At 53.7% G+C, this 14,420-nt stretch overlaps 1 protein-coding gene across 1 annotated transcript in view; it reads left to right on the top strand.

Annotated features, from left to right (window-relative positions):
- LOC149333827 (toll-like receptor Tollo) overlaps window positions 1–14,420 on the top strand; it is an 87,353-nt gene that overhangs the window by 22,966 nt on the left and 49,967 nt on the right. The gene's annotated exons all lie outside the window — the stretch shown is intronic.

Genomic DNA, 14,420 nt, shown 5'->3' with positions numbered 1-14,420 from the left:
CCGACCCCTTCCCCGCAACATGTCCAGAGAAGACCATAGCGGTCGTCGCCAGGCGCGCGCGGAAGCGTTGGCGCGATACTATGGTAACCAACAACATGTGTATTACGTGGACGTTGCCGGCCCACACCACGGGGTGTGGTACACGGCCTCAGTCGTACACAACACAAACACAGTCAACGGGCTCACTTTCAAAGCCTACAGCGCAACACACGCGGAGGAGATTGCCATTGCTCTTGCTCTCACTACTCCCAAGTCGAAACACATCATCACCGACTCGCGAGGGGCCTGTCGGAACTACGAGTTGGGCTGGGCTCCCCCGCTTGCCTGGCGCATACTGGAATATAGCTGTCGATCTGAAGATCCAACTCCACGCAACCTGATTTGGGCCCCCGGTCACCAGGGGACTCCAGGGAAACGAACAGGCCGATCAGGCCGCCCGCGCACTCTCTCCCCGGGCTATCTCCCTGTCCTTGGAAGGGTACTCCCAATCAGACAATCTGGCCATTACATTCAAACAAATCACCGATTACTACAAGGAGGAGCACCGGCGCTACCCGGCCCCTTGTAAGGGTCTGGATCGCGCTGACGAGTGCCTCCTCATCAAAATTCTTACTAACACTGTACTGTGCCCGGCGGTGCTTAAACATTTCAATACATCCTTTGATGGCGCGTGCCAGTTCTGTGGGGAGGTGGCTGACACCTTCCACATGGTTTGGGCGTGTCAGTCAAACCCATCTATCCCCCCCAACCCCAACCCCACCAGAGAGGACTGGGAGGCGGCCCTGCTCGGCTGTCAGGACCTAAAGACCCAAAAGGCTTTGGTTCAGCGGACGCGGGCGGCGTTGCTTGCCAATGGGGCCCCGGAATAGGGGCTCCACCTAGTATTTTTAGGGGACAGGGCCAATAGGGCCTACCCCAATCACCTCTCTGTAAATATTTATTGCATTATAAATGTTTTTCACCACCACCACCTCCCTCGACAATTACCATCAGACACTTTGGAGGCGACTTAAAACACGCACTTTGCCCTCGCCTTATATACGCTCGCGATATCACCCAGTCCACACGAACCCTTCCTGTACCCTCTGCCACCACCCCAAAGCCATTCTCGACCATATTCTTTTCCTCTGCCCGGCGGATCCTCCCCCGCGGGGCCTGGAGCATCTTACCACTTGGGAGGCTTGGGAGGCCCTACTGCGCTCCGAGGACACGGCCAAGCAAACCATCGCCACATGCCGGGCTGCCAGCGTCATGAGCCTCCGGGACATGAACGTTTGAGTGCAGTGGGGCCGTGCGGGGGTCCAAGGACTGACGTGTCCAAAACTCCCTTGTTACAAATAAACTTTTCATCATCATCATCAGTGCACGTTGAGGATCCCCTGGTGGTCGAAATTATTCCTCAGACTTCTACTACGCCACCTCTTTCTTCCGCCGCCGCGGTGGCTCAGTGGCTATGGTGCTCGGCTGCTGTCCCGAAAGACGCGGGTTCGATCCCGGCCGCGGTGGTTGAATTTCTTTGGAGGAGAAATTCGAGGCCCGTGTACTGTGCGATGTCAGTGCACGTTAAATAACCCCAGGTGGTCGAAATTTCCGGAGCCCTCCACTACGGCGTCTCTCATAGCCTTAGTCGCTTTGGGACGTTAAACCCCATAAAACCAAACCAATCAGACATCTTTCTTTGCACTGCAGCGTGAGGCTGTACGCACATTCCTATCTTCCTCAGGCCTGAAATAAACTGTTCGATTGTGTGCAGCGCCGTGAATAATTAAAGTATGAGACAAAGAAACGTCTTCGCACGTTCTTAACAGGAAAAAAATAGGCGGGGGCTTAGCTTTGGTTAAGCCTGGTAGACTGCGAAAGCAGGTGTTTTATACTGCATATGCAGCACTGCATATGCAGCAGAAAGCCCGGGCCCGGGCTTTCTGGCCGGCCCGAGCCCGTGCAGTGCACTAATCCAGACCCTTACAGGGGCTGGGTAGTGCCGGTGCTCCTCCTTGTAGTAATCGGTGATTTGTTTGAATGTAAGGGCCAGATTGTCTGACTGGGAGTACCCTTCCAAGGACAGGGAGATAGCCCGGGGAGAGAGTGCGCGGGCGGCCTGATCGGCCTGTTCGTTTCCCTGGAGTCTCTGGTGACCGGGGGCCCAAATCAGGTTGCGTGGAGTTGGATCTTCGCATCGACAGCTATATTCCAGTATGCGCCAGGCAAGCGGGGCAGCCCAGCCCAACTCGTAGACAGGCCCCTCGAGAGTCGGTGATGATGTGTTTTGACTTGGGATTGGTGAGAGCCAGAGCAATGGCAATCTCCTCCGCGTGTGTTGCGTTGTAGGCTTTGAAAGTGAGCCCGTTAACTGTGTTTGTGTTGTGTACGACTGCGGCCGTGTAACACCCCCTGTGGTGTGGGCCGGCAACGCCCACGTAATACACGTGTCCTTGGTTACCATAGTATCGCGCCAACGCTTCCGCGCGCGCCTTGCGATGACCGCTATGGTCTTCTCTGGATATGTTGCGGGGAAGGGGTCGGACCCGGAGGGCGCGTCTCCAGGGTTCTGGCACTCTCTCCCTTTCCTCAATGTGGTAGTCATGTTTGATGTGTAGCCGGTCCAAGAGGCGGCGACCGGACGTGGTCTGTGCAAGACGCGTGTATTGGTTGACTAAGTGGGCTTCTCGAAGCTCCCGAAATGTGTTCACCACGCCCAAGGCCAGAAGCCCCTGGTTGGACGTGGTGACCGGGAGATCGCGAGCACGCTTGATGACTTTCCGCAGGATGACCTGCAGTTGGTCATCATCGTGTTTGCGCAGGTGCAAGTAGGGAGTTGAGTAGAGGATTCTACTCGTTACGAAAGCATGGGCAAGCCGCAGTGCATCCTTGCTTCGTAATACGCCCCGCTTGTTGGAGACCCTGCGGACCATGCGGCCCACCTGGTCTCCCACCGTGCGAAGTTTGGCTAGGGTGGTGTCGACTCTGCGTTGGTGGTGTATGAAGAGGCCAAGGACGCGGATCTCCTTGGCCTCCCGGATCGGTCCCGAGGGGAGACTGATGCGAAGCGGTGTTGTGTCCCGAAGGGAAGGACGTAAGTGCACAAATTCTGATTTAGCTGGGGCGCACTGGAGTCCGCAGTAGGCCGCGTAGTCGTCGACTAGGGTCGCCGCTGCTTGCAGGCAGGACTCCATGTGGCCCAGGTTACATTGCGTGGCCCAGATTGTAATGTCATCCGCATAAAGAGCGTGATGTATCCCGGGCAGAGAAGACAATTTGGAGGGAAGACGAAGCATTGCCAAATTGAAGAGCAGGGGAGACAGGACCGCGCCTTGAGGTGTTCCCCTCGAGCCGATGGTGTATGGCCCGTGTTCCGCATCTTGTATGTGTATATAGGCTTGACGGTCTGTAAGAAATTGTCTTATGTAATGGAATGGTTTGTGGCCACAGTTGGTGTTACTGAGGTGGTGCAGGATTACTTCATGTTTGACGTTGTCGAATGCGCCTTTAAGATCCCAGGCCAGGACCACCTTGTCGTTGTGGGGACATTCTACAGGATCTAAAATGTCGTGGTGGAGCTGCAGAAGTACATCCTGTGCTGACTTGTGAGGACGAAAACCGAACATAGTGTCCGCGAAAATGTGCTGTGATTCGAGATAATCGGAGAGTCTGTCACGCACCATCGTCTCCATCAGCTTGCCGACACAAGACCTGAGGGAGATAGGGCGAAGGTTCTCCACATCAATAGGATGGATGGATGGAAAACTTTATTAAGCAAGTGAGTTTGGACCGTGCAAGGTCTCAGGGCCACCGCACAGCCCTCACATTACGCGCATGTGTCCAGGCCACGTAGGGCCATGGCACTGGCACCCCGGTTCACACAGCGAAATTGCGCGTCCGGGTCCTGGGACGCAAGCAGGGCCTCCCATTCCTCCCATGTACCGATGGCGGGCTGTCCCTGCGGGGGAGGATCGGCAGGGCAGCCGAAGAGGATGTGGTCAAGGGTGGCGTGCGGTTCTCCGCAGAGAGTGCACTCTGGGGAAACATGGCGGAAGTAGGATAGAAGCTGAGGGGTAGGAAGAGTTCGGGTCTGGAGTCGCCTCCAGAGGATTTGTTGGGAGTGGGATAGGCGGGGGTGGGGAGGGGGATAGAGTCGACGGGTAAGGCGTGCTTGTTGAGTTAGTTCTGAGAACGTGTGTGCCCACTCCCTCGAGAAATCCCGGCTGGGGTCGCCATTTGCCCGGCAAATAAGTCCTCGGGCTATGTTATCGGCGGCCTCATTTCCGGGATTGCCAGAGTGAGCCGGCACCCACACGAGCTCAATACGCCTACCGGGATTTAGGGTGCACATTCGCGAAGGTTTGCCGGCCTTCGGAATGAAGGTCACGAGAGCCGATTTCCAATCGAGAGGGAGAGGAGTCTCTCCGTCCTAAATGCTATTGATGTATTTGAGGAGCGCGGCGTAGGCTGCGTCGGGAAGGTTGGCCAAGAGCTTGACCGTAACCTTGTCGCGCCCGGGTGCAGTGCCCCGCTTCATCTGGCTTAAGGCCGCCCGGAGGTCGTGGAGCTGGAACGGAGTGTCCAGCTCCGTGTTCTCTTCGCCTGCATTGGAGTACGCCGCCGGCCGGGGGTCCTTAGTGGTGCACAGGTATCGATCCCTGAGCGTGTGCGCTAGCTGTGTTGTCGATGCTGTAAAGTTGTGCAATGCCCTAAGTAAGTGGCGTTGGGTTTCCGTGCGTGTTTGTATTGGGTAGATGAGGGCGCGGAATAGGCGCCAGTGTTGCGGCCAGACATCTGGCGCGCAGCCGCGTTGCACCGGTCCACCCAGTTAGGGTCGGCTAGCTGAGTAGCATATTCCGCTGCCTGTTGTGTGAGTTCGAGGATGCGTTTCTTTAGGCGTCTGTTATGTTTCTGTTTCTTCCATCGTTTGGTGAGACTGCGGCGGGCCTTCCAAAGGTGGAGCAAGTGGTTGTCCACGTCCGTTTGTGTTTCTGTAAGCTGTATCTGCTCTTCGTGTTGTGTGAGTGTAAACGTGAGCGATTTGGACCATGCGTCGTATCCCGACTGGAGGGGGTCTACGATGGGTACAGAGGTGCGGAAAGTCGTCCAGTCCGGGACACGAGCTTGTGTTAGTGGGCGTTTCAGGGGACGCATGTAAATCGTTGTGTTGATTATACAGTGATCACTACCCAGAGTGTCCTCTGTATGCAGCCAGTCGGCATGGCGTATGTTGCGTGTAAATGTGAGGTCCGGGCAACTATCTCGTTCAGTCGAATTACCGACACGTGTTGGGGTTGGCGCGGTCAGTGTGTAAAGTGAGTCCAAGTGTGGAAAGAAGTTCCGCAAGCTTCCTCCCACGTCTGTCCTCCCGGGGGCACCCCATAGCCTACTCGGGGTGTTGAAATCCCCGACGATCAGAAGGGGATCCCTTCCAGCCACCTGCATAGCTTGGGTAAAAATTTCATTGAACGTGATTTTTTTAAGTTTAGGTGGGCAGAAAATGCTTAGAATGTGTACAGGTGGGTCAGACCGCTTTAGGGGCAGCACTGACACCATCGTGTATGGGAAAGGCGGTGTTGTGGGGAGCGTGACCTCCTGCGCAGTATACTGCTTGTGAACAAGTATACATTTCTGCGGGTTGTGCTGAAATATAGTGTAGATTGTTAGTTTGGCCCCGGCGCCGGGTTCCTGAAGGAAAACCACGGCAACGAGGAAGTCAAACGTCTCAAGACAGAGGCGGAGATGAGCCCGCTTCGTGCGGTTCTTGAGACCATGGCAGTTCCACTGCGTTAGTGTAAGCGGCTGAGTTGTTCTTGCTCGCGACTTAGGGTTGGGGGCCATGGTCGGAGGCGGAGGGTGGGGTCACGTTGTTAAGACTCCCCAGTCCGCTAGTGCCCGGCGCAGACGTGCAGGAGTCTTCCGAGAAGTCAAACTCATCGGGAATAACTCTGTTGAATTTGGAGGGGCGGTTAGCGTCCCTGATGGGCCCTACGCGTTTAAGGACGCGCGGATTGTCTTTTATCCATTTTTGGATAATGTGAGTTACGGCTTGTGTCACCTGTGCGATGACACTCTCCACCTGACGCGCAATGGTATCGTGGATAATTTTGGGGAGGTCAGCCAACTGTGTTTCAATCACGGTCACCCGGGTCTCCATGGCCGCGGCGCGACTATCCACAGGAGTAGGAATCTCCCTGTCTGTGATGTTTTCTTCCTCGCTGCTCGACGCGGGCGGAGTAGGGAATTGGGCTTTGAGCGAGTTAAGCTCGCTGGCTAGTTTTTCGTTTTGAGCCCGCTAGAGGGCGAGCTCGCGCTTGAGTTCCTGCGTGTCGGCGGTGCTGGTGGGGGAGGAGGGAGGAGGGGAAGGAGAGGAGGCGACCCTCGCCCAGCTGCCTATCTTGGGTTGGTTGCAGGCGGCGCCGCCAGACGAAGCGATGAGAGCTGGGAATTCCGCTGCTCCGGGTGGTGGCGGTACCGTTGCTGTCTTGCCAGGGGGAGGCCGTGGCGTCTTCTGGTTGTTTTGCTGCCGGCCGGTGGCGTGACTTCCCCGTGTCGCGCCGGAATTGGCTCCCTTGGGTGGCTTGATTGGCGGCCTGGGCCCTGGCTGCGGAAGCCGGATGAATTTGCTGGTGCATTCGCGGGAGCTGGTGAGGTGCGGGCCCGCGCATATCATGCACATGGGATTGCAAACGTGGGGGGCCATCTCCTCAGTACCAAACCCCACGTTCTGGCCACAAAGGCCACATCTTTCTTTGACCGGGGTGGGACAGTTGTCCACACGGTGCCCCAGCGTGCCGCAACGGTAGCACGCTGGCACCGTTTTCTTATACTCCTTGACGGGAGTCAGTTCTGCATTGTAGTGGACGTAACGCGGAACGCTGCGTCCCTGGAAAGTTAGCACAGCTACATTCGTTGTTCCCAGCTTGCTCACATGGACTAATTCACCACCGCGCCACTGCACACTATGTTTCAAGGATTCGCTGGTTTCAAGGTTATGCACAGTAACCACACCACGACACACATCACCGGTGAACTTGAAGTGTCCGTTAAGCGGGAGCGATCCTTTGCTGGTGGTAATTTGGATGTGCGTCAGAAGCTTTTGAGCCACCTCGGGGTTTTGCGTGCCACAGACGATGATATTTTGTTCCCAAATGGGAGAAATTGTAATCGCATTCATATGCTGTCTGCCGATGAGTTGAGAAATGGCAGCGCCGAGCTCACCGTGCTGAAATGCTGTCTTGAGGGCGAGCGTACTGCGTGGCCTCAGCACGATCACGTAATCGTCAGGGTTCATCCTGACCGTTGGCTTAGGTGTCCACTTGGAGACTGGTGAAAATGTCTTTTGTGGACATTTAGAAGACAGAACGGGAGCGTCTTCCGTTGCTGATTTGTCGAGAGGAGTCTTGGGCATTGCAGCTCCTCGTGCGTTCTGCCAGCGGCGGCGCCGGCTCTCAACGACTTGAAAAAGGGCAGCTTGCTGCGCCGAAATGGTGGATGGGCCATCCTCTGGCTGGCTTGCAGGGACAGAACACCACGACAGAGTCGTGGGGTCGTATCCGCGTTGTTCAGGCAGAGCAATGTTGAGAGGTTGACCGGCTGGCGTCTCCACAGCCAGCGGCGGGGGAGCCGGAGCCGTTAGGCTCAGCTCGACCGCTACGTGGTGATGCGGAGGGTTGCTCGAAGTGGCCGAAAATTGGGCGTACCTGGGTCAGATTGGTGTCTCCAGGATCCTGCTGACTTCACAGATGCAGACGCACAGGTTTGATGTGTTACATCAAATTGCCGCGGTTCCAGTCGAAAATCGACGGAGCCGATGTGCCACGCGTCCGATCGCTCCGCGCTCAAGGCCCCGTAGTCGAGTGCCAGGGTTCGAACCCTACCACGGCGACCGCGTTTCGATGGAGGCGAAAGGCAAAAGGTGACCGTGTGCTGTGCGAGGTCAGTGCATGATAAAGATCCCCCTCCCGCTCTTCAGTGTCACTCTCATCCCAAGGCTCGCAAGCTAAAGCAAATCTCAAGCCTCTCCCACTCCTTCTGTGCAGACGACATAACCCTGTGGATTACCGCGGGCAGTGTCGGAACCATAGAGGAAACCATTCAAGCAAGCGCCCACGCGGTAGTGAAGCCTGCAGCCTCTACAGGCCTCTCGAGCTCCTTTGCCAAGTTCGAAGTCCTGGTACTCGACGCGACCCCAAACCGCAAAAGGAGAGTAAACCCCTCCATACACATTGAGGTCAATGGTCTACCAGTGCCAGAAGTGCAAAAGGTACGCACCCTACGCATGTTTTTACATATCAACGGCCTCAACACGGAGGCGACCGTAAAGCTGACAATCACCACAAACAAAACCATCCTACTAATTAGAATAGCCAAGGAGCATCGAGGCATCCTGAAAACGATTTTAGGTGGCTGGCGTAGGCTTTTGTGATCAGTCGGATAGTTTACTCCCTTCCCTACCTCTACCGCAGAAAGGTGGAGGAAGAGAAGGCAAATGAACTAATAAGGCATGCAGGCATGCAATTCAGTCTTAAATCTCCCACAACGGGCTCCCAGCATCCAGCTCCTGAGCATGGGAGCACACAGCACACTACAAGGGCTAACTGAAGCTGACCGCACGGCTCAGAAAGACAGACTCTCTTCCTAAAATACAGGCAGACACATTCTTACCTCGCTATAGGTTCAGCCAATAGGTCCACCCCCCAACAACCCCCACCCTAGGGAAAAACTCATAGTTCACCCCCTGCCCAAAAACGTACACACAGTCCACTACTAGGCCACACGCGAAGCTCGTGCCAAGGCCTTACATAAAGTTCATGCAAACACCTACAGTTCGGCCTACACCGTCAGGGTAGCGTCACGCGACCTCAAGCACACAGCCTCGGGCTCGATCAAGACAACAACCTCACTCGAGGCCGAAGAAGCAGCCGAAGCAGCCATTTCCTCCTCCGCTTCCACGCTCATTCTGGGCGACTCTAAAACCACAATCAGGAATTTTGCACGTGAACTGGTCCATTCTGCCATCCCCAAAATTCTCACTTCTTGCCCCACAGAACCGAGAACAATTCAAATAGTTTGGGTGCCAGCCCACGCAGGTAACCCCGGCAACAAGCGGCCCATTCTCTTGCTCAAGCGCACGTCAACCGAGCCAGGCACGTCGAATACAAGGTAACGCGAGAAACCGGCTCATCACCTACAACTAGATTACGCTCCATTACAGGGAGCAAAAACTCACCTATACCCCACCACATGTCTAGGAAGAGCAAACGACCTGGAGACACCTCCAGGCTCATGCGGTCCCTTCCCCGGCTCTGTGAACCCTTATATGCCCAGGCCATTAAAAACCCGAATACTCTCTATGTGGGCCTCTGAGAACCAACTTAGACCACATTCTGTACGTCTGCCGAGAATTCTAGCCACCATCTTGCTGGAACCTCACGTACCTAGAAAGTTGGGAGATCGCGGTCTCCAGCTCCGAATCGGCCTCACAAAAGAGGCTTGTAGAGTGGGCTGGAAAGGTCGCCGCAGATCAAGGGCTGTTGGCCACCACCCAGGATCAAGAGCCAGACCAACCCTAGGATGCAACACCTTTTTCAAGGCTCATCAGCAAAGCTTTTACCTACCTACCCAGGTGGTCGAAATTATTCCGGAGCCCTCCGCTAATGCGCCTCGTTCTCCTAATTTCCCTCCCTTATTCCTTCGTTCCCTCACCGCGCGATTGAGGTGTCCTCAAAGAAGTTAGACAGTTACTGCGCCTTTCGTTTCCAGATAACCAATCATGAAGTGAGACAGTTTATGTTCCATTTATTTCCTCAAATTCAATTTCCACTGTTCTGTCCCAGCTCTAGCATCCCTTCGCAAGAGCGAGTGACAAGCTATGCGATAAGGTTTGGACGGCAACAACGCTAAGGATGGGAATGAAGAGCGCTGGTTTACCGCCCTCAATCGACAACGCAAGCGCAGATCTGAAAGAACGACGTCTAACGCGTTCTTTCCACCGTATACAAGCTGCATTTGAACAGGTGGTGGTGGTGAAAACATTTATTTAGAAGGGACAGGAGGTATGTTTGGATCAGCCCGTAAGGGACAGATCCTCAAAGTTTGGGACCCCTGTGGCGGAGGCCGCCGCCCGGGCGCGCCCGACTAAGGCTTGTTGGGCCTGTAAGTCGTAGAAGCCGAGCAGGGTCGCAGGAAGTTACTAGCACGAGGCGGCGACTTCCACGATTGCCCTATCCTCGCGATCTCGCGTGACTCCAGGGGCGCCTGCCGCAACATTGAGCAAGGGTATATTCCAGACCGTCCTTTCAAAATTCTCCACGCATGCGAATACACAGGGTTTCCGACCCATCGTGCCATCGTGTGGGCTCCGGCTCATGCGGGTCTTGAGGGGAACGAGGCAGCCGACGCTGCCGCCCGCGCGCTTACTCACCGGGCGTCGCCTCATCCGCAGCCTGATCCGGAATTCAATTTCAATCCGGCCATCATTTTTAAAGAGATCACCTCTCTTTATCAAAATTTTCATGGTCTCTATCCCCCTCCCTGTAAAGGCCTCACCAGAGTGGAGGAGCGCTGGCTTCTCCGCCTCCATACCAATACTGTACTGTGCCCGGCAGTACTTAAGCACTTCAATTCTTCTTTCTCGGGCGCGTGCCCACACTGTGAGGAGGAGTTTTCGGACACCTACCACATGGTGTGGGCATGCCCTTCCAATCCTGCCTACCCACCCCATCCTCCACCCCACTCGAGAGGACTGGGAAGCTGCCCTGCGCGGCTACTCCGAACTCCATGCCCAACAGGCATTGGCAGCTAGAGCCCGGGCCGCTGCGGAAGCTACAGGGATCCAGGACTAGGGATCCCTCCTAGTGTTTGTAAGGGGCGGGCCCTTCCGGCTCGCCCCATCGACCTCTCACTGTGAATAGGAATAAAAGTTTTCCTCCTCCTCCTCCATTGAAAACTCAAAGTTGTTTTTTTAGGAAAGGAAATGGCGCAGTTACTGTCTCCGATTTCTCGGTGGACCCCACAACCGCGCGGTAAGGGAAGGGGTAAAGGAGGGACTGAAAGAAGAAAGGAGGGAGGTGCGTAGTGGAGGTCTGCAAAAAAATTGGCATTGGCTACCTCTGCTATGCAAAGATATATGTAACGTGAGGTGAGGGCGAGGTGTCAGAGGAGGTGGTGACGAAGCGCGGCTACGGCCGCTTACCTGTTTTTCAGCCAGCGTCCGCTTTGGCGGACGCGGTTGTTGCTGCTACACGCGTCTGTTCTTTTCTTTTTCTCTTTCCTCTGTTCTTTTAACTCTCCCCGATATACACGTGGCAGCGGTGGTGGATTGGCTAGAGCCAGTTAGCAGGCCCGTGCAATTTTCTTTCATCCTTCTCTCAGTCGCAACAACAACAACGAGGTGTCCACATCTCGGTGGACACCTGAACCAGAGGCAAGGTGCATAACTGCCCTCTTGTAACAGTGAACACCTCAACCATTCTATAAGCTAAGTGGCGGTAGTGAAAGGTGTGCGCTGCATGCGTTATCATTGACTACGTTTTGCCTTAGGTGCCGTGCTGAAGCCATAGGCCGTCGGCGTTCGTTGTGTTCATTGGCGTTGGCATTGACCACGTTTTACACTCCGATCATTTTAAGGAAACGAAGTGCGCGTAATGGCTTCCTTGCTCAGTGGGCGCCTCAATCGTGCTTATAGGTACGTGGGGTGATGAGAGAGACATGTGGGCTGCAGGCGTTGACAAGGTTGAGCCAGAAACGCTGCGCTGCAGCCATAGGCCGTCGACGTTCATTGTGGTCATTGGCGTTGGCACCGTCAACGTTAAACACTCCGATCATTTTAAGGAAAGGAAGGCGAGCGCGTGCGGTAAGGCACGCCAGTTGTGCGTAGTGACGTCACTTGCTCCTCGCGCATGCGCAGCACGGCTCTCCAGGAGCCACGCGAAACTGCTCAACCTAGGCCAATGTAGCGCACGCTACAATAATTTCGACCACCTGGAGATCTTTAACGTGAACTGACATCGCACATCACACGGGCGCCTTTTGCGTTTCGCCTCCATCGAAACACGGCCGCCGCGGTAGGGTTCGAACCCGAAAATTCCGGCTTAGTAGCCAAGCACCCTAACCACTGAGCCACCCCGGCGGGTGCTTGCCATTCGCACCCTGCTGGAAGCCGTCGCCTTGCTTTCGTAGACCGCACTCCAGTAGAAGAAATTTTGAGGGTGAGATTAAGCTATCCGGCCCCACACGAAGTCGCAGCTTTCAAAGCTCTTCTGAGCTTCTTTCCTCGCTCAAAAATTCCTCACCCGCAATCCCTATTTTGTGCGGAGTTGGAAATCAATAGTTAGCAGTGCCTAATGTCTGGCTCCCTAGAAGGGGCTAACTAAGGATTTGAACAAAAGCAGAGAGGGAAATAAAAAATGATGCCCAGGCTTAGCTTGGTTAAGCCAAGAATGCGTTGCATATTGCGCGGTCTTTTTGCGCGAGGTATTGCCTGGCGGCACTCGATTTTCTCAGCAGCTTTTCCCCCGTGACGTATGGATGGATGGATGGATGGATGGATAGGAGCGCCCCCTGTGAAGCGGGGTGGTGGCAACCGCCACCATGCTCAGCCGTTTTTTTGTTTTTTTCCCCTTCTCTTTCTTTCTTTTTGTTTTTTCTTTTCCCTTTGTTTTTCTCTTTTTTGTTTGTTCTGTTTTTTGTTTATTTCCTTTCCTTTTTATTGTGTTTGCAATTCTCACCAAGAATTGCCATCATCTTTACCTACGGTTTTTCCTCCGGCTGTCGTGACGTCACGTCACGTGGTTTGGTGGCTGCTCGGCCGCGCCCAAGGGCTGAACTGAGTGATTGGAATATGCTACGCATAAAAGGAAGAGAGAGAAAGGGGTTGGCGGGCTATTTTGCACATCGTTTTACACAAAGGGGAGCAATTATTCTTAAAGGTGGTGCTCAATGCTTTTGTGCTGTTGTGTAGCCTTTCAGTTGAGTGGCGAGCTCTGCAATGACTCGTGGTGTGAGGGCAGGTGTTCGCCTTTTTCTTCCAGTGTTTGTGCAATGCTGCCGGGTTTTTGTTTTTCTTCGTCTTAGGATTCAGATAACATGTTGATGACTGTCACTAAAAATCACGCTGAAATTTTCCGCACGACAGAGCAGAAATGTTCCGACCACCCCTGACAAAAAGAATGAAAAAGTGTTGCCTGCTTCGGATTCAGGAGTCCCTACATTCTAGTGCGGAGGTCTGAGGTCCCTTGTCAATACTGGTGGAGTGTCTGAGACCCTCGAGACCCCCTGACTTTGGCTCTGTATTATTTAGACCAGCCTACTCAAATGTAAATCGAAAATGCTTAATTTGAGGTGCTGAGGATTCAAACGGCTCGCAATTCGTTGATCCTGGAATGAACTCCCATGGAGCGACTAAATACTGGGCGGCTAGTCGAAACGAAAACTTCGGGTTTTCGGGTAGCTGCACCTAATGGTCTCTAGAATATGACATGTTTGTTTCAATGATCTGCCAAACAATTCTAGCAGCAGGCATTTTTCGTGTAGCTGTTCACGACATGACAAAAACGACGAGATTTACATGAAAGGATTCTGAATTATCAGGATCGCACAGTTTGCTAGAAAAACAGCTGTCTGCCCTAAAATTTTAATTCAGTGTTTATTCCGTTCATTATTTTGTGCCCGTTCCATGATGAAGTACGAAGTTTCAATGAATGTTTTTAAAAGTGGTACGACAATGCAAAGCTCGCTTGATGTATTCGCCGTGTTTCCTAATCAGATTTGGGGGCCAGGTATTTAGTTTCGTTTCAGTTGAATAGTGCGTCACTAATGTCTTTTGCTTATTCACACCGCCTCCTCTTGCGCATGTGCTGCTGAGTCAATCCCTTCGTTACGGCAGACACATTTGCACTGGACAATGTGGATAGCAGAAAGCTTTTTCGCAGTTGCGGTCTTTAAGGAACGAAGCAGAAGCCTTCAGTGAAGGTCATCTTGATTCAGGTGCCCTGTCTCCTTGCACAAAGGATGAGAGTTCTTCCTGGATTATCCTCGAAAACGTTCTCATGCGAAGAAAATTTCGTGTGAATGCATTTTTGCATTAAGAACTCAAAATATGTTAAACATGTAAGAAAACATAACGATGCCTGGTGACAATATCTCTAACATCATTGTTATTTGTAAACGCCCCCTTCGCGCTATTAACCGTCAAAGTGACCTGGCAGATTTTTATGCTGAGGGCATATCTTTATTCTTTATTGAAGGATTCCTGCAGCGGCCGAAGGCATTATTGCAGGCAAGACGTACAACGGGAGAGAGAGGGAGACTTTAATGAGTACAGGAGAGGTATGCCCTAATCAGATAACGGGGCTATTCGAACAACACGTGGAACACCAATACACGCCACAAAAGTGTGCACACACTCGCGTAATTGAATGATGAAGTCTTAGGATAAA

Source organism: Amblyomma mixtum, chromosome 8 (genome assembly GCF_055824585.1).
Source record: "Amblyomma mixtum isolate Tamu chromosome 8, ASM5582458v1, whole genome shotgun sequence".
Classification (NCBI taxonomy): Eukaryota; Metazoa; Arthropoda; class Arachnida; order Ixodida; family Ixodidae; genus Amblyomma; species Amblyomma mixtum.
This window is presented reverse-complemented; position numbering and strand designations above follow the sequence as displayed.